At 47.3% G+C, this 26512-nt stretch overlaps 1 pseudogene across 1 annotated transcript in view; it reads left to right on the top strand.

The window, feature by feature from the left end:
• The first annotated feature begins 2479 nt into the window (after nt 1-2479).
• Nucleotides 2480-26512, top strand: part of LOC149342109 (5-hydroxytryptamine receptor pseudogene) — a 279261-nt pseudogene continuing 255228 nt past the window's right edge. The window contains exon 1 of the transcript XR_016283001.1: nt 2480-2659. The product of XR_016283001.1 is annotated as a 5-hydroxytryptamine receptor pseudogene, transcript variant X1 (transcript). The remainder of the gene's footprint in view (nt 2660-26512) is intronic.

Here is a 26512-nt window from a genome sequence, read left to right as displayed (position 1 = left end):
AAGATGGCAGTTGTGTGCGTTCTTGCCTTCCATTCCACTCACCGAAGGCCCTTCAACGATGGTGTTTTAAATGCACTTTACGTGAGTGCCTTGTCGATATCCCGGGCCGAAAGCGCCCATCACGCAATGGGTAAATAGATGCTGCTGCAAAACTTCAGTTGCTACAGCGGTTTGTGCCAGCTGGGGTTTTCCATCTTGTATTTTTCTGATTTTGTCTTGCTGATTCATGTTCTGTATTAAATTTTTTCCCGGCTATTTCAATAACATAAAAGAATTACACCTTGCGTCTCGAGGAGAACGTTCAGTTACTATTCGCAAGTAGTGTTAGACAACTGGCACCCATTTCAAAACTTCTGACTCGGCTGAGTCGTGAAGCAGCAACTATTTTCTCAAGCACTTTGGATCGGCAGCCTGTGCATTATTTTTTTCCTGTTCCTAAAACCAAGGACTTTTAGTGCTACTTTGCGTGAACAGGCGCCACCACTCTCGAGTAGAATACTTTACTACGCAATGCTAAGTAGAAATACTCTTGAGTAATGCTAGATTTCTTTACACCAGTATAAAAAAAAACACACGGTGTCCTGCAGGGTATAAGAATTTGAAATAGAGATCAATAAACAACAGCATCTCAGACGCGAAAGTCCTATTAGCGTCTTTCGTAAAAAAAAAGAGGAGATACTTCAGGTGGAAGTGAAACACCGCCAAGATATAGCATTCAAAATAAAAACACGGTATTGATTACCAGCCTATTGTCCCGCGCTTATGTCTTGGATCACTGTTACTTAACTTAGTGAATCGGCTAAGACGCCAAACAAAACAGGACGAGTAGCTGCAGCTTTCGTTACGCGTATTTAATACTTCAATATGATATCATCACTTCATGGTCTAGCTTTCTCCAGCTGAAAGCAGAATCCTCGCTTCCAGCTTCGGTCAGAGACCTCTGCATACCGAGTATTTGATTTGCGGCGGCTGCCGGCGCTGCGGCGTCTGTTACTGACTGAGACCCGCCTTACCAGCCGGACTATCGGCCACTGCACTCTTCTTGGCGCTCTTTGTTGTGCACACGCTAGACACTTGGGACACATGACAGAGGAAAACTTTAAGGCGAAGGGTAGCTTGAGCTTTACCAGTCGCAAATGTGCAAAAAGTGCCGAGTGCTTTCTTAATTCCGCATTTCGAGGATGTCGTCCTACTGCTGACAGTGCCTTGTATGTTTGCTTCCTTCTATGCTGGCGGGCGTGAACCACCGCAGGAAATGTGCAAAAGAAGTGCCAGTTCTGTTATTTTATGGGTGAAGTGTGCGCTGCTCAGAGATTCCTGGAGGAGTATTTTATGTTTGGTTACTTTATATTGAGGGGCCGTGGCCCCGTCAGGCTGTTCAGGAGCGCTTTTTTTTCTCAGAACCCAGAAATACGCAAATGTATGATGACAAATACATGCTATTATTATTATTTGCGCAATAGAAAGACAACCAATAAATGACACGTCTGTAAATGGGAAGTTGACGCATAAAAACAAAAAAAACAGCAAAAATGAGGGGCTGAAACATCACGACAACGAACTGCAAACTCTGCGCCAAGAAGTGGAAAAGGAACAGGGCGACGAGGAGGCGGGAGAGGAGAGCGGGCAGGGGAGTTCGGGAAGGAGGACGGAGGGGTAGGCAGCGCATGCTCGCCAGGGCGCCCCGCCAGCGCCGGCGCGAAAACGGGTCCGTATCGCGCGCTGCCTCTCCCAGCTAGGGAGTCGCGGCCAGTGACGCCTGGCGTCCGTCCCGCGCTCGGGAGCGCCTCCTCCCCGATTGCCGCGGCAACCACCTCCACCACCGGGATCCGAGGATCGCGCGCGCACATGTGCTGCCGCTCCCGACGGCGTCGACGACGAGGACGCGGCCCACAGCTAGGAGCGGAGGCCGTGCCGTCCAAGCGGCGCGCACACAAGGCGTCGAGCCGCGGGACCGTTTCTGCGCGCGGCTGCTTTGGGACCACGGCCGATCGGCTTTGCTTCGCATCGGCGCACTCGCGCCAACTGCTTGGTCCGAGACGGTGATACAGAACGGACGTTGACTCGCCGTGCTTCGCCGGAAGGAAAAGGCGGGAACTACCGATACCACGCCGTGATCTCTCTTCCTTTGCTTCCTATCTTCTCCGGCAGCACTCTTCTGCTGGAATTCAGTTTTTTTGTGGCTTTGTTGGGGAAGACTTTCATACCAGCTCCGAAGAAAAGAGGAAGAGAAGTGCTTTTCTGGCTCGGTTGAGGAAACCCTGAATGACTTCAAGGTTCGTTAGGAGAACTTCTGCAGTGGACAAGGCCAAAGAACCTCTAGTTGGGTCTGCCCGATGAAGTACCTAGCTCATCTCATGATTTAAGTTTGTTGTATGAAGTGATTTTTATTACGAAGCCTCTTCAGCGGCAAGCGTGAGACTCAGAAGGAACTTGGCGTTTCATGCCCCCTGCTTCAAACTCGGCGTCACACAGTTTGAGCAGCAAACAAACTTGAATGAAATATATCAACAGGTGTTGTTTGTGAGGAAAGCATCCCGAGGACGCTGACCACAAAAAACCAGCCTATTTCTCAACTCCCGAAATGCTGACGTGGACTTCACCAGTCGTTCAGAAATAGTTTGGGTGGCCTGTTGGATGCTCGTTCTCTCAAATCGAGGTAAGCTCTTTAGTCGGTTCTATTACTGTGCGTCCTATGTTATCCCAAGTGATTACGTAACGCAACTGTTCATTTCGCTAAATTCCCTGTGCACGTCGATGTAAAAGAAATGTTGTTTACAGTTTATAGAAATTTAATGGTACTGTTTGAGTATTTTTTATGACAACAGTGGGAATATAGAGGGAAGCGTGGTCACGTACAAAATAGTCTAGTTCTCATATTAAGATGCTTTTACGGAAGCCGTGACACCAAATTAAAACTTTTGATGTGTTGAGATTAACGAAACATGTTTATTCAGTCTGAGATAAGGTGGTAGTCAAAACAGATCGCCTGTTGGACTGCTGCTTCTACAGTCATCGGCAAAACCATGAAAACAGATATGTGAACTCCAGCTTACAAAATATTGCATTTTGGTGTGCGTCAGTATATGTTTCATATAGGTAGGCAGGAACGCCGCTTATTTAGTAGTTGCTGGAAGTTGTTGGTAAGTGAATATATCAGTATATCAAAAGAGTTGTTTGGTTTTTCAAATGAGTTAACACAAGCGTCTGCTGAATAAAATTACAAACAGTAGCACAGCTACCTGGAAACTTCTTTTGCAACGCATTTCTTCGTCAAAGCTCTCTAAATTTCTTGGCTGCCGGTTCTAAATTTTTTGTTTGGGTTTTCTCGCGTAACTACGTCAGTAGTCTCATTTGCCTTCTAATGTCGTGAATAAAGGAAAGAATGAGTTGCTATTTTTATTTGCCTTCTAATGTAGTGAATACAGGAAAGACTGAGTTGCTATTTTCAATTTTATAGTTTGAAGCTTCGGCCTTGGTCTGTGTGGAGAACTTGACCCGATCTTTGCGCGCAGAAACGTCACTGCGCTTCGTAAACTTATTACGCTATGCGGCTTCCTCTGTAGAAGCTGATGAGTAGATGACAATTAATTAGTTTTATATTGTCTACTGAAAGAAAGAAATATGACCGCAAGGTTGTCCAAATAACTGTCGTAAACCTGAGACAAGATTGTCTTTCGCGAGCAACTGTATTCTCTTTGTAATTTCTGAATAGTCAGTCTGGAGTGGACAGCTACGTAAAGCTTTTTGAAAGAGAACGAAATTTGCTGCTTGGCATTACAATAGTCCGAAGGATGAATTCGTATGTACAATGTTCAGCAGTGAGTTCACGAGGCCAATGGTAAACGTCTGGATGTCTTCTATCATACTGCACTGCCGTATCGTGACTTCTTGGTTTTTACCTTATGTTTCCGAGAAATGCTTTCTGCACTACGCAAGCTACACTAAGGGCTGATGGATGCGTAAGCGATTTATAATTTAGAAGAAGAGGTTGTGTGTCTATCGAAGGCTGTTTTCGCTCCCCAAATACGAAAGCGCCTCGAAAAATAGTGTTTCATGTTCACTGGAGTTCATAAAATTTACCTGCTATTACAATTGCTCTTAGGAAAATCAAACGATGAGGTGTTGGCAAGCCTGAGTCAAGCCTCATGGTATCTGTGAATGACGGCATCACATCTTTAGTGATGCCTCTACGCAGTCACCAAGTTAAAATTCCACACGGGTTATCTTTTTTTTGTAATTTGAAATTTTGTTGGTGAGCTTGATTCAAACCTCATGTTATCTGTGAATGAATACACCAAATTTTTAGTGACACCTCTACGCCAGTCAGAGTGCACACTGGTTATCGTTTTTTTCTACTAACTTCCAAGCTTTGTTGGTACGCGTGGAGCCTTACTGCTAATGGCCACGCACAGTGAAATGTTTAGTGGCCTCTGAGGAGCAGAGCAGCGAAGTACGTCCTCAATGCAAAGAGCATTCCTTTTGCGCGACTGTGGCAAAAGAATTGCCTTAAAGGGGGTTCACTACTAACTACGATTGCATTCATACTGCTACCAAATAAAAACAAAAACCTACAGTCTCCTCAAGCTTAGTCTTCTGCCTTCATCAACGATGAAAGGTTAAAGCTGCACACATATCCCTCGCAAAAGCTAAGTGCATTTTGAAGTGGCAGCCGATTTCTGTTCATTTCATCTTTCATTACTTCCTTGATAATTTCCTGCTTTTAATGCTTGAAGGAAACACACACTGGCCTACATATCACTATAGAAAAATAACGAGTGCGCAATGAGACGACAACAGCTGAGGAGAGCAAGCCCACATTTTACGCCCATGTCATGCACACACACACAATTGTTTTTATTTGAAAACATGCGGTGCCTAAGCACACCACAAAAACGTGCTTTCTGTCACTATCTCCGCATCAGTATTATAACATGAATATTAAAAGTGAAATTTGTGTAACTGGCGTACCTTTTTTTTCCTGGCTTCCTAGCTTGCACAGCCCATGATGAACGCAACCCTTTCTAAAACTGCTTTAGATACTCCATATACTGTCGACAGGCATTTGTCTATGAAGTTTATGGGGTTTTTCATAGACAAAGCCTATAGGCAGTTTATATACATTATATGAATGTACGGCCAAACACTTTTAGTAGACTGTTGTCTATAGACAGTCTATAGACTATGAGTAGACAAAGATGAATACATATAGGCAAGCAAAAAAGAGCCTATGAGAAGTGTGCAGACAATCTTAGACTATATTTATAAGGGTTAACCCCATAATACAGCATTGTAACGCAAGTATATTGTTACGCGGCGGCCAGCCGAAGAATGAGACGTGGTGAACCATGGCTATGAGATGATTTAATGGCCGCTGGCCTAGCGCGGGCGCTCCGTCCCGCGCCACTGCCAGCTTCGTCTTCGTCACACTACCCGGGGCCTCCGAGCGATCGTCCCGATTGGTGACGAACAGACGGCGAAATGGCGATGGTCTTGAGTGAAGGATCGAACAGTATGTAGAAGATGGTGCAGTGCTGGCCGCCACGATGAGAAAGATGAGAGAATGAGTCCTGGTCCACGAAGCATCCGGGCCGTAGGGTGCCAGGAGCTGACGGCCGAGGTCTCTGGACGCACCGAACGGCAGAGGCAGGGGGACGGTGTCTTCACGTTTGGGTCAGTGGGGTCTTGGGTCGGTGGGGTCTTGGGTCCGTCGGGTCTTGGGTCGTCGTGTAGTGTGGTCCGGGCGGGGGACGGGGCTGGGGTGAGCGTCGAGGTCGGTTCAGGTCGGGCGGGCTGGGGCACGGCCGTGCGGCGCTGACCAGGTACTCACGGCCGACGTCCACGGCAGGCCCAGGACGCCGAAGCTCCGTGACCAGGATGGCGATGAAGGGACCCCAGCACCTCACACCAAATGTTACGCGGCGGCCAGCCGAAGAATGAGACGTGGTGAACCATGGCTATGAGATGATTTAATGGCCGCTGGCCTAGCGCGGGCGCTCCGTCCCGCGCCACTGCCAGCTTCGTCTTCGTCACAATATTGTATATCTATGCATAAATATGTCCCTTATCAAGAAGTGGATTTAGTGTCACTTATCATGAAGTGGAAAAGATTTTTCGAATAATGGATTGCAGATGATATGGGTCTCGTGTTCTCTAGCTGTAATTATCAGCCTAATCAGGCCTCCCTGCTCTTTTCTCCACGCCATGGTACAGTAAAATTCAGCTGTTGGAAAATTGTCATTTTTCTGAGGCATATTCCGGACAGCGTGTGTCCTGCGCTGTTTCCTCATATATAGCAAATCCGATATTACTGAAAACGCGTTCAAGCAACACTCGCCAAATAGTCACTGTCATAAAGTTGTGCTTAATGTAAGGTATGTTTTCTTGAACTGAAAGCAGGAAGCCCTTTGAGTTACGTTAAGCTGCACCCGACAGACATGTACGTTAGTATGTTAAAGGCTTATTGAAGAATAAGCAAGTATAGGGAACCGGTGAGTAAAGCACTAGCGTTCTGCTGTACTTATGCCCCGTTTACCTAGTTTATTAGGTGTTTCTTTGTAATCGTCATTGGGGGTTTATTACTGCAGGAAAATTTTTATGCGTTACCAGAAAGCAACATTTGTTCACTGTTTAGGAGAATGTTAAGGAAAGGAAAGGGAAGTCGGTCGTTGGCTTAGTGGCTATGGCAGTTGGCTGCTGGCGTCGAATAGGCATGTTTGATTTTCGGCCGGCGCGGCATAATTTTCATGGAGGCGAAATGCAAAAACACCATGTGCTGATAACCCGGTGCACATTAAAGAACTCCTAGTGTCTTAAATAGCCTGGAGCTCTTCACATATGCGTGCTTAAAAGTCATTGCTGGCAATGTTGATTTTGGCGCTTACAATTTTGTTACCTTTATTAGTATTTTGTCAAAAGAGGCTCTGTCTTGTCACATCTGCACAACTGCATTGGTAATAATTAACATATAGTATTAACATATAGTCAGAATTGACATTAAGGCGATCATATTAGTAGGAGCCTATTGGAACAAAAAGTTCTCCTGCAATTCACATCGCAATTAGGTAGAATAAAATGCATGAAGAGAGCTGGACCGTCTGATACCCTGCCTTCAACCGTCCCTTTTACCAAAGAGACTGGTTGTTAAAACAGAGAAAAGTTATTAGTCGGTACAAAAGCAATCACCTACATACTGACGCTATACGCACCATATTCGAAAGCAAAACTGCGGTGGGGATGTCACGCATATGTCGATGGTACCAGCCGACATATCGATTGCTGAAAGCGTCGTATCGGCACCATAGTCTCGAGTTTAGCGGAAAGAAACCAATTTATAAATCCTGCGAAAAAGAAAGATAATGAAAAACTGGAGCATTTTTGATGTTTCCTCCTCGGGATTATTCTGTTTACACTTTGTCTCAAAGTAATCGGTTCATTAGGCTCGCCGCTGCACGCAAAGCGGGCATCTTCTCTTCTCTCTTTTTCTTTCCAAAAAGCAGTGGGCTCTCGCGTTAACGACGTCGCGTAACTCAGCAAATAGCTCAACGTTCCCCTCTCGTCTGCTGCGCGGCCTCTCCATCCTCTGCTTTGTTGTCGTGGCGCCCGAATGACGAAACTGTCTCACGCCGCAGCAGCCTCCCTTTGTGCCTCAGCCGCAGGAAGCAAACCGGGATCTCGCGCACCGATCACTTGCCGGAAACCCGTAAAAACGTCAACGGCGGGCGGCCGAGGCTGGACGAACTCGCCGTCTTAGCGCTCACGTCGCTGGAGCCCCTACGGAAACAGCGAAGCGAGCGAAAAGCACGATACGCAAGAGAAAAAGGCCACGCGGAACGTATTTGTCGGAGGCGAGCGGGTATTTGATGGCAGCTCGTACCGCGCGATACCGCAGCGAGCCACGTGCCTTAATTGTTCGCGCTATGGCCAGCCGTAAATCAGGAGCGAAGGGATCCCATACTTGTGGGCGAGGATACGCGTTTAGGCCAGCCCTTGTGTTTGGATACTTCCTCCTGGTGCTGCTTCTTAAGTGTTCTAAGTGTTTCTGCACTAACATTCTGCGTTGAAGAAGGAAGCAATGTTAAATACATGGTGTGCTTCTTGTTACAAACACGCTGTCAATGCGGAATTGCGCGTTTTTTTATTGTAGTCGCGAGCCAGGAATGTTATTATCCAAGAAGAACAATGGCACTATCGTTACAGTATTGGTTATTTCTTTAGCTGACGGCTATTACGGAGAAAATATGGTACCTGCGATGCAAGAAGTAGTGGAATCGCATTACTGCAATGCGGAATTTCCAGTCTAGGGAGGGCCAGGAGTGATCCTGTTTCAGGCCGGTTAAGAAATGCGAAGTATCGACGTTTTCTTGAAAATTATGGCAGACTTTGTATTGCCCTAATACTACGTTGAGAATAGTGTAGAAATGGCTATACAACTGGCAATGCCTCACAGCAGCGTAAAAAGGAGGTAGTTTGATTTCGAGAAAGCATTTATAAGTCCCATTAACAGCAACATCATTCACTCATCTGAGCTTGCTTAACGTCTGTACTGTCTTTGCGTGCAAAGGTACTTAAAACTGAAGAATTCTCTTTTGAACGGCATCGGTTAAATCCCAAACAAAATTAACCACGGCAGAGGGGCATAAGAGCACTGTCTTGCAACGTAGCTGGGCCTTCATATTGCAACGACTCTTTCTGACATTTTCGCTTTTGCCCAACTCCAATACGCTGCCGCAAGCTGTGCTGGCAGGACTGATACCAGTCGAGGAATTTAAGTTGCCTGGCTAGTATCAAGGACACTGTTAACCAACGAAGATTAGGAACAAGAAAGAACTGTGGATGGAATCGTTACTGAATACCGGGTGCGGAGAAAGTTATAACATGCAGTGTATGCCCTCGCGACTAGGGTTCGGAGGCCCATTCTTTTGAGTCTCCGCAGTCATGCGCTAATTCCCTGCAATCAGAGCATTACGTTGAAGATAATATGCGAAGCATACTACTTTAGCTACCACTTCAGCCCTTCACCGTGGTTATGCGCCTCCAAATCACGTGATTCATGGCGTCCCACCACGTGACACGATGACGTCACGACAGTAGAGAAACGTGGGCCCACCTGGCGCCGTCGCTGTGGTTGTGCGCCTCCAAATCACGTGACACGATGATGCCACACCACGTGACACGATGACGTCACGGCAGTGGAGAAACGGAGGCCCACCTCGCGCCGTCGCTGTGGTTGTGCGCCTCCAAATCACGTGATACATGACGTCACACCACGTGACACGATGACGTCACGACAGTAGAGAAACGGGGGCCCACCTCGCGCCGTCGCTGTGGTTGTGCGCCTTCAAATCACGTGATACATGACGTCATTCCACGTGACACGATGACGTCACGACAGTGGAGAAACGGGGGCCCACCTCGCGCCGTCGCTGTGGTTGTGCGCCTCCAAATTACGCGACACGATGATGCTTCGCATTCTCCAGGCTTAACCAAGTTAAGCCTCAGCCATTTTTTTTTCACTGAACGTTCACATCACACGCAAGAAAACCTATCGAAGAAAAGAACACAATACTCGGAACAAAGACGCTCCCCGTTTTCGTTGCTGCCTCACATTATTAACATTAGTCCCCAATCTGGACGCATGTTTAGGCCCTAAACTTTTGCAAAGACTGCGTATATCAAGAAGATTAAAGGCGAGCGAAATATAAGCCGACGAAACTCGCTACCCAGAGCAGGCACTCGACATATAAAAATGAAAAGAAAAAACTGCGTAAAAAGACAAGTACAAGAGACACAGGAACAAAAATGACACCAACCACAGCTTTATTTTGCCCAAAGGGTTGGCATTTACCCTGGAAAGAAACGTTACTGCGCATTACAAAGCACCTGAGCCTGCGCTTCGACGACATTGTGGAGCTTTGGCTAGGGTGAAAAATTCATCACTTGACCATGGCATCGTCAATTTGTTTACGCAAGAACAATAAGTAAAAAATAAAACTGGGTGGGGGTGAAGAGAAAGTTGTAAAATACTTTGATCCTCTGCAAATTAAAGGCAGATATTGTCAGTTTTATGCCCAATTTCGTGAGGTAACAATGAAACTGGCAGTCTGTAATCGCAAAAATTTTTTCTTCGTTTTGCAGTTGAACACTGCTCAACCGCCTTTGTTGAGGAAGCGCAGGAATGTTCGGACGCGCTCCTTTCGGATGCAGTCATTCAGCTTGATTTCAAGATGTGCTGCACCGCTTGGCGTGTAGGCTTTCTCTGCATTGCATCAAGCATAGCACTTCTACCGTTCTTATCGGTATGTGGGGCTGAATTTCGCCCATCAACACATGAGTTACAGGGACGCCGTATCGGAAGGCACCGGGCTCATTTAAACCACCTGAGGTCCTTGACCATGCGCTGATATCGCGCACCACGCAGGTGCTTTTGCATTTCGCCTCGACCGAAATTCGTCCGCCGTTGCCGTGAATGAACCCGTGACCTTATGGTTAGCAGCCGAATGCCAAAGACACCGAACCACCACGGCGGATTGAGCATCACTGTTACCCAGCAGTGTCCTTTCTAGGACGCATCTGAATTCCAGAAATAAAACTACATCCGGCATGGTCGCCAATGCCTCCTTGCCGGTATTGAAACAAAGATAGGAACATTTGATGGCCTCAGCCGTGACGCCCTGGATACATGCCATAATAAAAAATGGCTGAGGCTTAACTTGGTTAACCCTGGTCAGATGCGACGCATATTGATGGCTAGGCTTGGTAATCCATGGCTTTCCTTGGTTGAATACTTGGTCATTTTAATACAACCACTAGAAGCCTTCGTCGTGGGGGAAGACAACGGCATGGCTACAGCGGAACGCCGACTAACCCCGAGACGCGCGTTGGGTGGGCGCCTGGATTGCCACGGAAGCCGCGTCCGCCTGCCCGGTGGAGCGAGCGTTTCACCTACACCGAGTGTGAACGCGCGTTCGAAATGCGCGGGAATGCCGCTCGAGGACATTCCGGTGTCTGTGCGATGGCATCGTTCTCCCTCTCCCAGCGCGTGACGGCGATCAGTCGTGACGTCATGTGTCACGTGGTATGTCACGTGGTGTGTCGTCACTGTGCCACGTGGTCTGCACGGCGTGCAACCACAGCGACGGCGCGAGGTGGACCCTCATCTTCCTCTGTCGTGACGTTATGTGTCACATGGTATGTCACGTGGTGTGACGTCACTGTACCACGTGGTGTGCACGGCGTGTAACCACGGCGAAGGGCTGTAGTGTACCTCCGTCTTCCTCTGTCGTGACGTCATGTGTCACGTGGTATGTCACGTGGTGTGACGTCACTACCACGTGGTGTGCACGGCGCATAACCACGGCGAAGGGCTTTAGTGTACCTCCGTCTTCCTCTGTCGTGACGTCATGTGTCACGTGGTATGTCACGTGGTGTGACGTCACTGTACCACGTGGTGTGCACGGCGCGTAACCACAGCGAAGGGCTGTAGTGTACCTCTAGTAATATGCTTCGCATAAAAACTACCCCATAATATATGGCAACGCGCGGCTCATGCGTTTAAGCGTGGGCGATTATCTTAGGCGGCCTCACATGTCACCTAGCTCTTAGGTTCTGTGCTGGTGGTCCGTACTAAATGTATTTATACATCATGGCTTTGGTCAAATATTTAGGGGAATCCCCCAAGGTGGAGTAGATTTGTAATAAGGGAGTAATTACTCATTGACATCCACCTGAGAACAGCCATACGGTTACGAAGGAAAGCTATACAGCTTTCTCATAAACTTCGCAGTTAAAGAAAAATTAGTCCTGGTCCGGGGTTCGAACCCGTGACCATCACTTCACCGGAGCAGTCACTCTACCAATTGAGCTAACCGGGACGGCAAGCTTATGGTAGGGCGAGAGCGAATTGATCAATAACTCGAAGTGGGAACTGTGTTGCTCCAATAATTAGGGCAATCCCCCAAGGTAGAGCACATTTGTAATAAGGGAGTGATTACTCACTGACATCCGCCCGAGCGCAGCCATACGGCTGAAAATATTTGACCAACACAGTTCCCATTTCGAGTCATTATAAATGCGCTCTCGCTCTACCATAAGCTTGTCAGCCAATTTCCACTAGACCCGTACGGCATTCGGTACTTATCTGTTGAAAATGAGGATGGGGTGCCTTTCGACTTAATAATGCTGACAGGCCTCCACTGTATATGGCGCTCCAGAATGGCAGGCTACCATTGTGACCGAGACGCAAGACCTGCCAGGATTTACTTTCGCGAAAATATGGACATGTTTCTGGCCATTCAGAAGACCGCTGCGGACCATCTGGAGTGGCTCTCAAAACTAGAGCCGTTCTGTACATTGCCTGAATTTTAATTAGACGAAGCCAGATTCATGCTGGCTGACCACGAGGCGTATGAACATAGCGTTTATTGAGTTTTGTTGATTGTTTGTTTTGTCCAATTTTGTTTGAAAAAGCCAGGCAATAAAGAAAAAAAAATCTCGGTTAGCTGAATTGGTAGAGCGACTGCTCCGGTGAAGCGGTGGTCTCGGGTTCGAACCCAGGACCAGGACGAAGTTTTCTTTAACTGAGAAGTTTATGAGAAAGCTGTATAGCTTTCCTTTGTAGCCGTATGGCTGCGCTCGGGTGGATGTCAATGAGTAATTACTCCCTTATTACATCATAGCTTTGCCGACGTCACGGAGAACGCACCAGACCTTTATTACAGCGAGCTGTGTTGCAAGGTATGGCGATTGGTGGTTGCCGAATATGCGGCACTGGTAGACGAAGGACAAGAGGAGAAAGGCACAATTGCTGAGTGGCGTGTCTTTGCCGTCCTCTCCGTCATCTGCCAGCACTGCATATCTAATAATTCTATTTAGTGTCAGCACCCATTTTTCCAATGGTCGGGTTTTCCAGGGCTTAAAATTCATCGCAAGAGAATGTAAACCGGTCCCAACTACCAGACTATTGTTAGGTCTGTGCGGCTTGTTGCGAATGCAGCCCGACGCAGCCCAGTCCGAAAGTGTGAGGCAACAATGACCTAAAAAAAAACATACCAGAACTGAGATTGTGCCACCACAGATGCGGCTGTTCTCAGCATAATGGGGTGGCTTTAGCTACTAGGGGAACGAAACAAACAAGAATAGAGAAAGAAACACGTGTTCACCATTGCACGTGGAGGGAGGCAACGACTGAAAAGCACCATTAATTTCTACTCGCAGAATAAACCGTTTTGAATGCCCAGAACAGTGGCTCACTTACACAGTAATTAGTCCATTGTTCTAGCAGCGAAGCTCGTAGCGAAAGCAGTCTCGCATTTTGGTGTCGCAAGCGCTACACGTGGCGGCAGGCTCTCCGATTACGCTTTCTGTCACTTACTCCACTCAGCGCAGTCGGAACTGAAGCGACAGTTCGTCGGAGAAGAAAGAATGGTTGAAATAATACACCAGTTGAGCTTGCACATTGTACGAGCCATTCAAGTTCTACGCGCGTTTGTGCTATTGAAAAGGCTGGCGTAAGCGCACGTGCTCCATTGATCGCGCTTTGGAAATGTTACCGTCAGATGCAAGCTCAATTACTTGGGTATATCCATCGCAGCGAGAAGCAGTCATATCGCTGCGCCGTGTGCGCTTGAGCAACGTTGCACAAAATTAGGTTGCCGTTCCTGATCCTGATGTCCCTGCAAACGACAGAATGTGTTCTATGCTAGTAGACCGTGGTTTTCGAAGAGGAATTCTGAATATGTGTGGGTAGAATGTGATATGTGCAGCAAAATCCCATGCTTCATCCAGTAAGCGCCAATGTACCGGGTGTTTCATCAAAGATGTTCCGCAAAAATCGGCTATTAGAGCGCTTTTTTCGGCATAGCAATGTGATTGATTTAGCGAATCAGAATAGAGCTAAACATGCTCACTAGTAGGGTTGTTAACAAATATTGAATAAACTCCTCGGTTACCACTGTTAGTGTAATTATTTATTGAGAGGAGCGTAGCGCATTGTAAGCAATACTCATAGAAATGTTTAGAATTTTGAAAAAGCAGTTGCCCTTGGTGCAGCGGCCAAACAATTTGTGCCTAAATTGCGCCAAAATACATGCGCGTTCGAAAAACTTGCAGGCAAAGCAATCCCTCCGGGGCTCACAACTCGTCGAAATAGCCAAAATTTAGTTAGGCCACAGCGCCGAGAGAAACGTCGCTTTCGAAATTCTAAAAATGATATCGATATTATTATGGTGGCTACACGCCTCTCAGTAAATAAACAGACTAATAGTGGTAGTTAAGAAGTTAACTGTTCAATAATAGTTCACCAGTACGTCTTAGTATTCTGATGGGCTACACCGCTGATAATGCTATTAAAAAAAAAGGCAGCCTTCTATCTGAAAAATCCTATTCTTAAAAATTGCAGGTCTTAGGTGAAACAACCAATCTGTGGGGTGTCAGTGAGCTACAACGGCACTACCAGAGCATTTGGTTGTCATCCCAGAGGCGTTGTTATTCAGCATATGGAAGTGGTTGCTATCTTCGTGTCGTTGTGTTCATGGTCTCTTGTCTGTTGTTGTGCTGTCAGCGCACTCCCGATAATCACTTCGAAAAACTATCAATCCCGTTTTCAGTCATTGCCAAGGCCCACTTGGTTGACGGACATGAAGTGTACACGTGACTTCCTGGCACTGACACTGTGGATATTCGAACTGAAACACTTAGACAAGAGAGCCAAATCGCGAGTCGCGAACGAGTTAAGAGGACAAGAAAGAAAAATTGGCTTGCGACAGCTTCAACTTTGCCTTTTCTACGAAGGTTTCTAAAAAAACGGAGCATTTCGTCAGTTACTACAAGTTCACAGCAAGTTGCCGCACTTTCGTAAGAGGATTTAACGGTCAAGAACCTGCTGTATGCTAATTAACATGCATTTATATCATTCACAACTGTGAGCCTTGCAGTAACCCTCATTAACTGACAATGTCACTTCAGCCTGCCAGCCCTAGTGCTGCATTTGCCGAAGAATGTAATCTTTGGATACTAAAATAAATACAAAGTGTGCACAAAAAAATGAAGGCCCAAGAAAATGGTCGGAAAAGCTGCGACGGCTAAATTTATGTCGGGGCAAACGGTGACACATGGCACCCGTTCCTCCCGCCTCTTTATGACGGCGCCCACACTCCCAGGCACGAACGTCACAGCCTCGCAAAGTGAAATATATTTCTTCTCATCTACCGTCAAGTTCACCAGCTGTGCAGGGCTGGCTCTCTTTCTAATTAGTTTCTTAATTAACTCCCCTCCGTCGCACTCGCGTGTGTCCCCGGCGACCCCATCTTTTGTCGGCAAGAGACGAGGCAGCATCTCGGCAGGCACAGCGTGCCTGCCTGTCGAAGGCGTTTCTTCTCCCACTCGTACAATGACGCGTAATTGTTTTCTGCGCCTCACGGTCCGTGGTTCAGAAGAGTGAAGCAGAAACGCGGACAGGAGGCCGGCGTTCACTACAGGAGCGAGTCGCTGGGCCGCGAAGAAGCAGGGCCTTATTCGCAGTCACGTCCACTGACTGCGACTCATCGCTCTCAATCTCGTGACCCTGTTTGAAATGCGTAATAAAGGCACGTATTCACGCCTAGTGTACTTAAAGTAGATGCGCCTACACAGAGACGCCCGTAACTACTACGCTGGCCAGCGCTGCTTTTATTGCAAGACACTCACATCGTGTGTCTTTCGTAAGGAACGAGTTTAGCTAGCAGTAGCCTAAGCAAAGATCAGGCTAGGACTGGGGCGAAATGTGTTTAAAGTAACGAATGCACATCCTCCGCACCGACTCTGACACGTCTTCCAGAAGTAGACTGACAACAGTGTCTTGCTTCATTTTTTTTCTGAAGACGCTAAACGTACCATTAAACTCCTTCGCATTCATATGCGATGTCGCGGAGTAACTAAATAATCTCTTCCGTGTGCGCATGCACATACACGTCAGAGAGTAAGACGGCTGGTGGAAGAAGTGTTCACCGTCAGAAAGTTGAGTGGTTCAAGGAAGCGAATGGCGGGATGGGAAATAGGGCGCCCGTGTAGTCAGGTGTTAGTGCACCATCTTGTGTACGAAGTTCATCTCAGGCCGTCATAGGGCCAGTGCTAATGAGCATCATAGAAATACATTTCTGCATATTCACTTGCTCACTGTGTTATATTTTATGCAAAGCCACCTACTTTGCGAGGGACGGATACATACACTTTAGATATTCAGGTCTTGCCAAAAAAAAGGCACAGAGTGAAGATTTGAGTTTGTGATCTGATGATATTGTCAGCTGTTGTTTGTGATCTGGTGATATTGCCGCCCTGGCCGCGACATAATGCAGATGGTTAGGTATTAGAAGAACATACCTCATAGGTAGCGTCCCTGGCAAGAGGGCCTCATACTAGAATACTGCTTACAGGAGGCTTCCTTCTAGTTTCTCTGCTTTAATCGCGTGCTTAGCGTTGCGTGAGTGCACACAGTAACGTTAACTCGCCGTTGCGTTCTCTCAACGAAAGCGGAATAGAAGAAGCTCTCCAGATGCAGCCTTTCACTGGCGCCATGAGTGCTCGGCCGGGTGAAGAAAGCTATTCTACTTATGTCCTCTGGCTATTAGGCTCTCCATTTCGCTCCGCATCAAAGTGAGCGTGGCGGCGCAGAGATGCGCGGCAGCCTTAAAATTCATGGAGAAGTGCTTTATGAGCGCGGCTGAAATTTTCTGCCCGTGATCCCTCTGAGGAAACTGCGTTTCCTCGCACACATTGCGCTCACTGAAGTAGCGTGGTGTTTCTTTGGGGAGGAGTTTATTTCGCGTTTCTTTCTGCAGCCTTTGCGCGATTGCAAGTTTTGAGCCACTCGAAAAGACTGAGGGAACATTAGCCACAAGCGCAGTATGACATCGCATTTGTGCTGAGACGTCGCATTTCCTACGCATGCTTTGCATGTTTTTCTTCCCCGTTCCAACAGCGGTGCACTTTTCTCGAAAGAAGCTGCTGCACGCCAGTCTTTGTTTTTTGGTGCGATGGACAGAGCTTTGCTAAGACGGCGCATTCAGAAGCGATGCGTCTGTGCGCTGCTTCCAAGCTACTCCCGCAATGCCGCACTGGAGTTCTGGAGCGCGTTGCAATGGTTCTTTCAGACTCCCGGCTGAGCGGCGGATATATTTAGGAGTTAGACTAGAATTTTTTGCGTTGAAACGAAGAAAAAAATACGCCGAATTAATGTTCATAAAATTGGTTTTAGCCAGACGAGGTAAGTATTTTTAACATAGATTCCACGGCTCACTGGCTGTTGAGAAGGAGCTCTGCTCTGTCAAAGGAAAAAAATTGACAAAGTTCTCAAGACAGGACCTAATGTCACGATGCTCCCGATGGATTAAATAGCGCAGTCGTGCGTTTTAAGGCATTGCTCGGCCACATTACGAGCCTCTGCAGAGTCGCGAGGCTCACCCACCCCGCCAAACGTCATCTGCTTGCATACCATTGTTCACTATCATTTACTACCCATATGGGCAGTTATGTGTTTAAATAGGGTTTCTCCTCAACATGTTAGGACTTAGAAGGGTCGTTTTGTAGGCCAGTTGGTGATCCATACTTCATGAAATGCTTCGGCGCGGCAGACAAGGACAACACGTAGAAAGCACACCAAAGAGTTGTTAGTTGGCGCTCTGTGATGGGTTTTCTACGTCTTGTCCTTGTCTGCCGCACCAAAGGATTTCTTGAAGTACGTTAGGACACCGACGCCAACCAAATCTTAGTGTCACGACAATTAAGTGGAAGGTCCGTCGCCAACGTCGATATTCAAACTTACTTGTGCGCCGTCATCTGACTCAACCCAAAGCAGCAAACCAATGATAGGACGGTGGGAGACTCACCCTTCGCCGCACCGTAAAAGAGGTTTACCTTGAGCTCCGCCTCGACAAACGCCTTTACCCTCCCCCTCATCCATCACTCACGGTGCCGGAGTCTCGCCTTCTTCGGCACATTCAGATGAATACAGTTATCACCCCGTCCCGCCTGTTCCTCTATCGCTATCGATCGGACCCTTCCTGTCCCAACTGCCCCTGTATCTATGCGGACCTGGCCCATTGCCTCTTCTATTGCCCGGCTGCTCAGCAGTCGGGTTCCTTCCCCCCACCCTCTCTATCCATCACCACCTGGCTCGACTGGCTTGGCGCTGAAGGGGAAGAACAGCGGCTTCTGGTAGCCCAGGCGGTCGACATGCTCGGCCTATAAATTATGGTCGATTAAAAGTCTTTTACTACTACTGCTACTACTATGACAACAAACCTTTAAAGAATCAACCTTCACGATCTTTTCTCTGACGATACCATTATTTACCGTCCGTTGCTTTTATTATAGCTATGGTAGTTTATTCCACAAGCAATCGTTTAAACACCTCTATATGTGCATTAACTATTGTTTTTTAGAAGAGTGCGCTGTCAAAAGGAAAAAAAAAGTAAACGAAACTATCGGTCCCTTTTTACCGCACAGGAGTATCGCATTATATCCCCGAAAAGAAATGAATCCGCTTACTAATCCGCGGATCAATATATTCACTGGTAAAAATTGAAAACTACATTTTGGAGCAAACACCGAAAAAAGGCTGCCGAATTCTCAAAAACGTAAGAACTGAGACGTCCAGCCCCTAGTTATATGTACCCGTCTTTTTGTTATTTCACATGGGTGTTGAATTCAAGGAAAGCGAAGGGAAATTAATTTCAGACAAAGGTGAGCATTACTAATGTTACGTGTTCCGTGGCCTAAATGCGGTTGCTGCAGATTTTTTATCTTTGCATTTGCAGAAAATAACGTTTTAAAACGCTAAGATATGGGGCACATTGATTAAAAAAAGCCACCTACATCTCGCGCGGCTAATCAGTCAATGTTTTGGACTGTAAGTCAAAATGTAGTGGATAGCTCAAATCAATTCCGACCATCTGCGGATCTTTAATGCACACTTATAGGTTATAATACAGGAGGGTTACTGCGTTACGGCTGCACCGAAATGCGGCCGCCGGGATCACGACTCGGTCCACAAAGTTGGGTTCAGCATTCCAAAGCCACAGCGACCGAGCCACTCAGCCAGAGCGTGGTTTGAAAGAAAATGAACGCATAATGAGCACCACGATCAGCATCGCTGTTTTTGTGTTCATCGGTGTATGCGTACAAAAAAAAAATGCAATCCTGCGAGCAGCCGTTCCGTTCGCCTCGCTTTAAATTTACAGCAGCTGCCTCTGACCAGTCTCACAGAGATTGCACCATATAAAAAAAGCAGTTTAGGCGAGCCGATGGTAGCCAGCGTGCCGAACCAAGCTTGGATTGCAGGCCCCTCATCAGATTATCACCGAGGGCTTCGGGAAAACTCAAATTTTATCTACTGTTATGCTGCGCGTATTTTACTATCGGTGGAGAAGGGTCTGTTTTTTTTTTGTTATTACCAAATCGGATTGAATCAGGCATTATGAAAGCTTCGAGGCGCACCGAATTAGTGCTGTTTCCTATATCTCGTGTTCCATCTTTTTTTCTTGTAGCCTCAGGATATCGAAACATCTGCGTTCCGTCATATCCGACATTGTTATTTACTCCTTCGTCAGCCAGTTTTGTTCTGGGTGTAGAAAGCATGGCGGCAAGATTTTCCGGTGCAACTACGGCTGCAATTTTGGCAGTGCTAGTCACTCACATCAATCATAGAAGATGTAAGGCAAGCAGTTTACGGGAAGAAATAATGATGAACTGGGATGACTGATCAGCGTCCGGTGTTAAGAAACTTCTCTAACAAAAGGAATGTATTGCAGACAAGTAGAACTCTGGTCAGTGTACGTCGGTGCTTTTCACTTTTGTTCGCCGTTGAACATATTGATGTGGCCCGCATACTTAGTTCCAGGATGACTTGATTGTAATTATCCCTTCTTAGACGAAGATGAAAAATAAACCTGCACTTACGAATGCTATCAGGAACATAGTCTTTGTTTAGGAACAGGCACAGAGAGAAATAGAATGACAGAAAGAGCGGCACGAACATAATGAGCTGCAACAGTACCAAGGCCTGCATCCTTCTTTTTTCTCTTTGCAATGTCAAAAGCTCATCAGCGTAGGGTGGCTCCGCGCCTAACAAGTTCCCTGTATCGCTTAAACATGCAGTTCATATTTACACTGCTGCATGAATGCATGGGTGCCACCATCCTTGATCACGTGACCATGCCGTCATTGCGTACCCGTCTGGCCGGGTGCTCTTGATGGCTGACGGCTAAATGGCACAATTCTAAAAAAAAACATTCTTCTAGATCTCCTAACGAACAACTCTCTGCCGAGCAGTACGACTCAGTAGTGTTAACTAGCACTGGATATTTTAGAACTGCAAATGGTTTCATTTAACCTGTCTATTATCTTGTATCTTTCGGACTGGCACATTACGCTCGATATGTAAACAAACCTGTAATCGTGATGCGCGATTTTTTACACCCCGTTTTCTGAAATTGTTGTCCAGTGCCCGCTGAGGACAAGCAATTCGTTCTCACCTTAATGGGCTAAGGCAGATAGTAATCTATGGACTAGCGGTTTGTTTCCACTGCTATTGCATGCCCTCGGTCAAATCAGCATGCCAGATTTGAGATGGCTGCTATCATCTTCTTCCGTGCAACTTAAAGAGCGCTGCGCACAGAGAAGAAATATCCAAACGATATTCGGCCAAGAACTCTCACATTCATTGCAAGATCACAGTCCTGTGGCCGCCAGCCTACTACTGGAATATTTTCGTCTACATCCCTGTGGTTTGGTTAAACAGTACACTTGTCATGCGGATGCATACAATTGAGCAGTTAAAGTCACGTTGAAGATTCGTGATAACGCCACGAATGAAAGGTTCCGACTGCACCTTGGTACGGTGAGCGACGGCTAAGACGACTCCAGCTCTACTGGCTCCACCTGTATTCTATTACATGGCTCCTGTATCCTTGCAGATGCATGTTCGCACATACACCTGCATGTAAGGTATTTACGGATGCTTATGTGAAAGTATGTTCATTCTGCTCTCATTCTCCAGTGGCTAAACTGATTAAAATTTTGATGCAGAATATTTTGGGGGGAGGCATAACGTATGCAGAATACGCCATTGTTCTGGGACTTCTTGGGAGAGTGGTCCTAGTCTCAAGCTTTTATATCTAATTTGATCCTGTCCCCAAGTCGGTACACATTACACATCGCGACCCTCTATGCGGTTGCTACAGCTTCAGTGCACTCAAGGAGCCATGAAGAGCCAGCGGCTGTAAGATAGTTCGGCCTCTGTTTTCAAGAGGCGATGGGGGGATTAGGATGAATTATAGGCTCGACGTTATAAACAAGCAATGGGATGTGTGCAGCGACTAATCAGGGATACATAAGTAAACACAGCTCAAAGCCGTCTTCGTTTTAGAGCGCAGCTCTTTGGCGCCCGTTTCTGCGATTCGCGGCGTCCCCGTCGCCGTTGTCTATGGCAATAAAGTTGTTTCTCTCTCTCTCGCCGTTGTCCGCTGTAACCAGCAGTGGGTACCTTAGTCGCGCTTTAAACTGCTAGAGCAATGGAGCGGGAGCTTGGAAAGCAAAGGACAGGTGCATAGCTTCTTTCTTGGAACAGTGGACACCTCAATCGTGCTTTAAGCTACGTTCGTCTAGGTGGTGTTGGTGGTAGTGACAGATGTGCGCTGCACGCGTTGGCATTGACAAAGTTGTGCCATTTTAAGGAAAGGAAGTGTGCATAGCGGACGCCTGAATCGCGCTTATAGGTACATGGTATGATGAAAGAGAGATGTGGGCTGCATGGGTTAGGGCTGATAACGGTGAGCGAACGGTGAGATCACGAGAGATCAACCATTACCTGCCACCTGCCAGAGTGGCATGGTGGGTGTGGACTATAATATACATATATAGACAAACAGGAATTTCTTACCACTTATGCGGCAGGGCATCCCGTTCCTCTCGCCTTGCTCGAATTCTTTGCCTCAATCTATCGAAAACCTGAAACAGCTTATAAGCTGCTCTCAAATTTCGCATTACGAAGGCGTAATCGTCGGCATTCTTTTTTTTTTTCCCAACACAAGGGGAAAGCGGCTTCGGCCACGAGGAGTATCTGTTCTCGCTTCGGCGAGCGCGGCTTCGGCCGCTTTTTTTGTGAGCACCGTCCGCTCCGGCGGACGCAGTTGTTGCTGCGACGCGCGTCTTTTCTTTCCTTTTTCTCTTTCCTCTGATCTTTTAACTCTCCTCTATCTGCACGTGGCAGCGGTGGTGGCTTGGCTAGAGCCAGTAGCAGGCCCGTGCAATTTCCTCTTCACCCTTCTCTCAGTCACAACAACAACAACAACCCAACACAAGCAGCCTTTGCCACGAATACATAATCGACTAGGTTTGCTTACTGCAAGGCTATGGATTGCGACCTATTTCCCATCGTCGAGCTTTGACAGATCTAGAAAATAAGAGAGGCCTCCTTCCTGAACCCTCCTGAACTGAGAACTTCTCTCGGTTTTTCAAGAGGAAGAAACAGCGCAAAAAGTCGAACTACACGCTGAGAAGCCAATCCCATCGGCTACATGCTTTCGGAAAAGGTGCGCACGAAAGAGATATTTTTCTTTTCATGCGCGGGAAGGGTAGTATTTAAGCGATGAGCTGCGTGAGTATATGGTATGCATGTCAGTAGATGACAAACTCTGGAAACTTAGTCTCATTGATTGAGGTGCAAGCGCATGACGTCTTTTGGAAGCACAGTAGAGGGTCGAAATGTTAAAACGAAAAAGAGAAAGATTACCAAACATTGAGGAGTGGGTGAAGAAAATGAATGTGATAGCGCAAGCGCACTATCCATTAACATTTCAGGAAATTAAGCTGAAATTAGAGTGAGGAAACGGACTGATTAGTGAGGGAAGTCGCTTTTAGTTATTTTGTTTTCCTTCTCAGTTCCAACCCACCCCTGCCCACTCTTTCTCCTTCCTAACCTTCATCTTCACGAGTCTTGTTAATGCACAACATTTTGTTTACGATCGAAGAAATTCTGGGAATCTGTACTGCTTCGCGCCTGGTGAAACGATTGAATGCACTAGTAATAATTGTGAGTTTTACCTTTTCCTGTAGAGCGCATATTTAATGTTCGTCGACATTATCATCGCGCTTGCTTTTGTCGCTCTAGTTTCACCCCTAAAGTGCGAAAATACTCAAGAACCACTAAAAGCTGCTTTAGTAAGCCCTTGGAGAACGTGACTGCAGCGGGTAACAGGTCCCTAATGAATAAGGAAGACGTCTGTTTTTCGCTCCCGATCTTGAGCCAGCCGTCTTCACATGGCTCGATGCAACTTACAGAGAAAATCTAGATAAAAAATTGAAAGAACGAAAAAATGAGCTGGAGGGCCCCATTATTCAGGCAACCGCTCTTGAGTGATGAAAGGAGGGTTACAAAGGGCAAGGAATCCCGAGAGTGAGAGCGAAAAAGGGGAAGGAGAAGATGTAGCACAAATTGCGCTCGACGGAGCCGATATTCTTACCCTTTTCTTGTGCGTCCTCTACTCTTCACACCCGGAAAAGAAAACAAAAACAAAACACAAAACAGGCACTCAAGAAGAAGACGAGCGAATCCCTAACGCTGGCATGGGAATAAAGTGTGCCAGTAAATAGGGAGAGGGAAAAAAAAGGAAGAACCCTGACGACGCCTTCCTTTCGGCAGCTGACATCCTTTGACGCAAGGTTTAGGCGTCGAGAATTCGCAGTAAAATTCGCTCCCATAAAAGAAGCTGCCGTCGCCTCCCACTTCCTTTTTCTGCGGCCCCGTTTACGTGTTAGCGGAGCCGTTCCCGGCTTCCTATTTACCCTCAGCCAGCCCCCTTCCCCCCGCTTTGCCGCTTCGCGCACAATCCTCGCCGAGCTGTGTGTTCGCACCCACGGAAAGCATGGTCAAATCCTATACTCGTATGTGCGCGGCTGGCTTGAGCGGCCCGTTGAGCGCGCGGCGTTATTTCTAATTCTCTCCCATAAACCCTCTCCACTCTGGCATGGTTGGAATTGTCGAGTCTTTCTTTCCATACCCTTCCCCTTGTCCTTATTTCCCTTTTATCCATCGACTCCGCGCTCGCCAACTTTATTTCGAGCCCTCCAATTGAAAACGAACGGGCTCCCGGGTAAAACGAATTGCCGATGCTCGACGAATGCGAGGGGCGCCGCGAACAAAAGAAGGACGCTTTCATTCGACATTAAACAGGCCTATAGCTGTCAGGGCAAGAATGCTTTTGCGCCAAGGAAGCAAAGTAAAGCTTTATAACAAAGGCAGGAATGCCCGGCTAGTGCATTTTTTCCATTTATACCAGTCGCGCTGCCACATTCCTCGCTTGCCGGGACGAAGTAGCGAGAGGTAGCAGTGATCGCGAGCAACCGATACATTTAGCTCCTGCTTCAGGTCTTGACTAGTCGGAGCATCTCTCTTGCCTGTTTTGAGGCGTGGCATTGAGAGCTCCTTTTCTGTCTTTTTTTTTTGGCAGAGGCGAGGCAGAGAGCTCATCTTTGGAAAACTACAATTCCGGCTTTTACTTTGATGTCTTTGCATACTGCATGGGGCACAGTGTCTTGGGATATTCGACGCTTCAAATAAGGCAAGCTCCGCCGAAAGAATGTTGGCGCGGATTTATTATTAAGTATTTCTTTTTTCTCTCACCAACCGTCGCACAATACTGCTCGCTGATGGACTCAGAGATGCTGTGAATGCTTAATATCCACCAGCCTTGCTTATTTTTTATTTAGACACGGGCACTAACTTCTGTGATGCACACAACAAAGTTGGGTGCAAGTATAAGATTTCAGCGTTCAAGCATACCCAAAGTTCACCGCACGTTGTTACCCAGGTGCGTTCGGTGGAGAAACGAGCTCTTCTAACTACACTTTCTTCCGCTGCGAAATGCCCGCATCTCTTTAACAGCTATCTCTGCTGCTTACCTCTTTAATCAGCTTTCGAAAATGCAGCTTTCCAAAGGTCTTCGCGCTCCGTCGACCGGTATCAAACCTTCCTGCGATATATAATTTTTCCTCAGACTCGAAAGCGATATGTGCCTTTTTCTTTCGTCGAGGTACCTGCAAACCGTGCTAGAAGGCACCCCCGTTCTGCCGAGTGAAACGGTACTGTCGGAATACAACCAAACGTCCATTCTGGTGTACCGCCACTGAATAGATTTCATGTTGTGGCCGCGATGGTGGGCTGATTATGATTACAGCGATCGGTCATCAGTACGTTGTGTCTGAGAAATCATGCATATTTTGTATACATCTGGTGACATGCGCAAATTGACCTCCTACCTCGTGACATACACAGCCAATATATATATACTCAAGCGCACACGGCACTTCCGTTGTCAGGTATACGTCGCCTACCTAGACAATGAAAAACTCATCTTGGTCCTGTTCGCACACCTCTCAGTCTCCGTGCCCATCGCGGTGGCTCAGTGGCTATAGTGTCCACAGAGGCCATAGTCCTCCGTCTCGTTCGCCTCGAGCGAGAGATCGATGCTTACTCCATCAAACTGAGTCAGGAGCAATGGCATCAAACCTGCGACCGTCTTAACGGCCAGTTAGGATGCAAAAGCTCGTGGTTCTTGCTCAGACATCTACTGGACCCAACTCACACCAAATCCACATCTCACAAGAACCTCACCCGTGTCATACACGCTTTTCAGGGAACAAATGAGGAACTCCTCGCTACCCTGAAAGACAAATACATCAATACTTCCACTGAAATTCCCATCCCTTCAGGATACACGGGTGCTCAGAACACCAACATGGACGCCGACATCACGGCAGGAGAAGTCCGCGCCGCCCTCAACCAGATTAAAACCACCGCGGCCGCTGGCGACGACCACATAACCAACAAGATGCTTCGTAACCTCGGAGATCAGTCCGTCGAGGCACTCACGGACCTCTTCAACCAACACTGGCATGAGGGTCGCCTTCCAGACACTTGGAAGCATGCCAAAGTGATTTTCATACCTAAGCCAGGCAAACGACTCGAGCTGGGCAACCTTCGGCGCATCTCGCTCACGTCCTGCCTGGCAAAGGTCACGGAACACGTCATACTCAATAGACTCCACACTCATGTAGACCAAGAGGACCTTTTTCCCCTCACTATGATCGGCTTCAGGACCGGCCTCTCCACTCAAGACATTATGTGGCAAATCCAACACGACATCCTCGATCCGAGACCCATCCGAGCTACACGAACCATCCTAAGCCTAGATGTAAGCAAGGCTTTCGACAACGTGTAACATGCTTCCATCCTGGCAAACCTTTCACAAATCAATGTCGGCACTCACACTTACAACTACATCGCCGACTTTCTTCATAACCGTACAGCAGAACTTCACATTGCAGACCTCCACAGCGAGAAAATCACACTAGGCACCCGAGGAACACCACAAGGAGCAGTCCTATCTCCGTTCCTTTTCAACACTACAATGAGAGGCCTCCCTCCGCTCCTGGAAGAGATACCTCACATTAAACACTCAATACATGCCGATGGCATTAC

Source organism: Amblyomma mixtum, chromosome 5 (assembly GCF_055824585.1).
Source record: "Amblyomma mixtum isolate Tamu chromosome 5, ASM5582458v1, whole genome shotgun sequence".
Lineage (NCBI taxonomy): Eukaryota > Metazoa > Arthropoda > Arachnida > Ixodida > Ixodidae > Amblyomma > Amblyomma mixtum.
The sequence above is the reverse complement of the archived record's forward strand: the minus strand, read 5'-3'. Positions and strand labels throughout refer to the sequence as shown.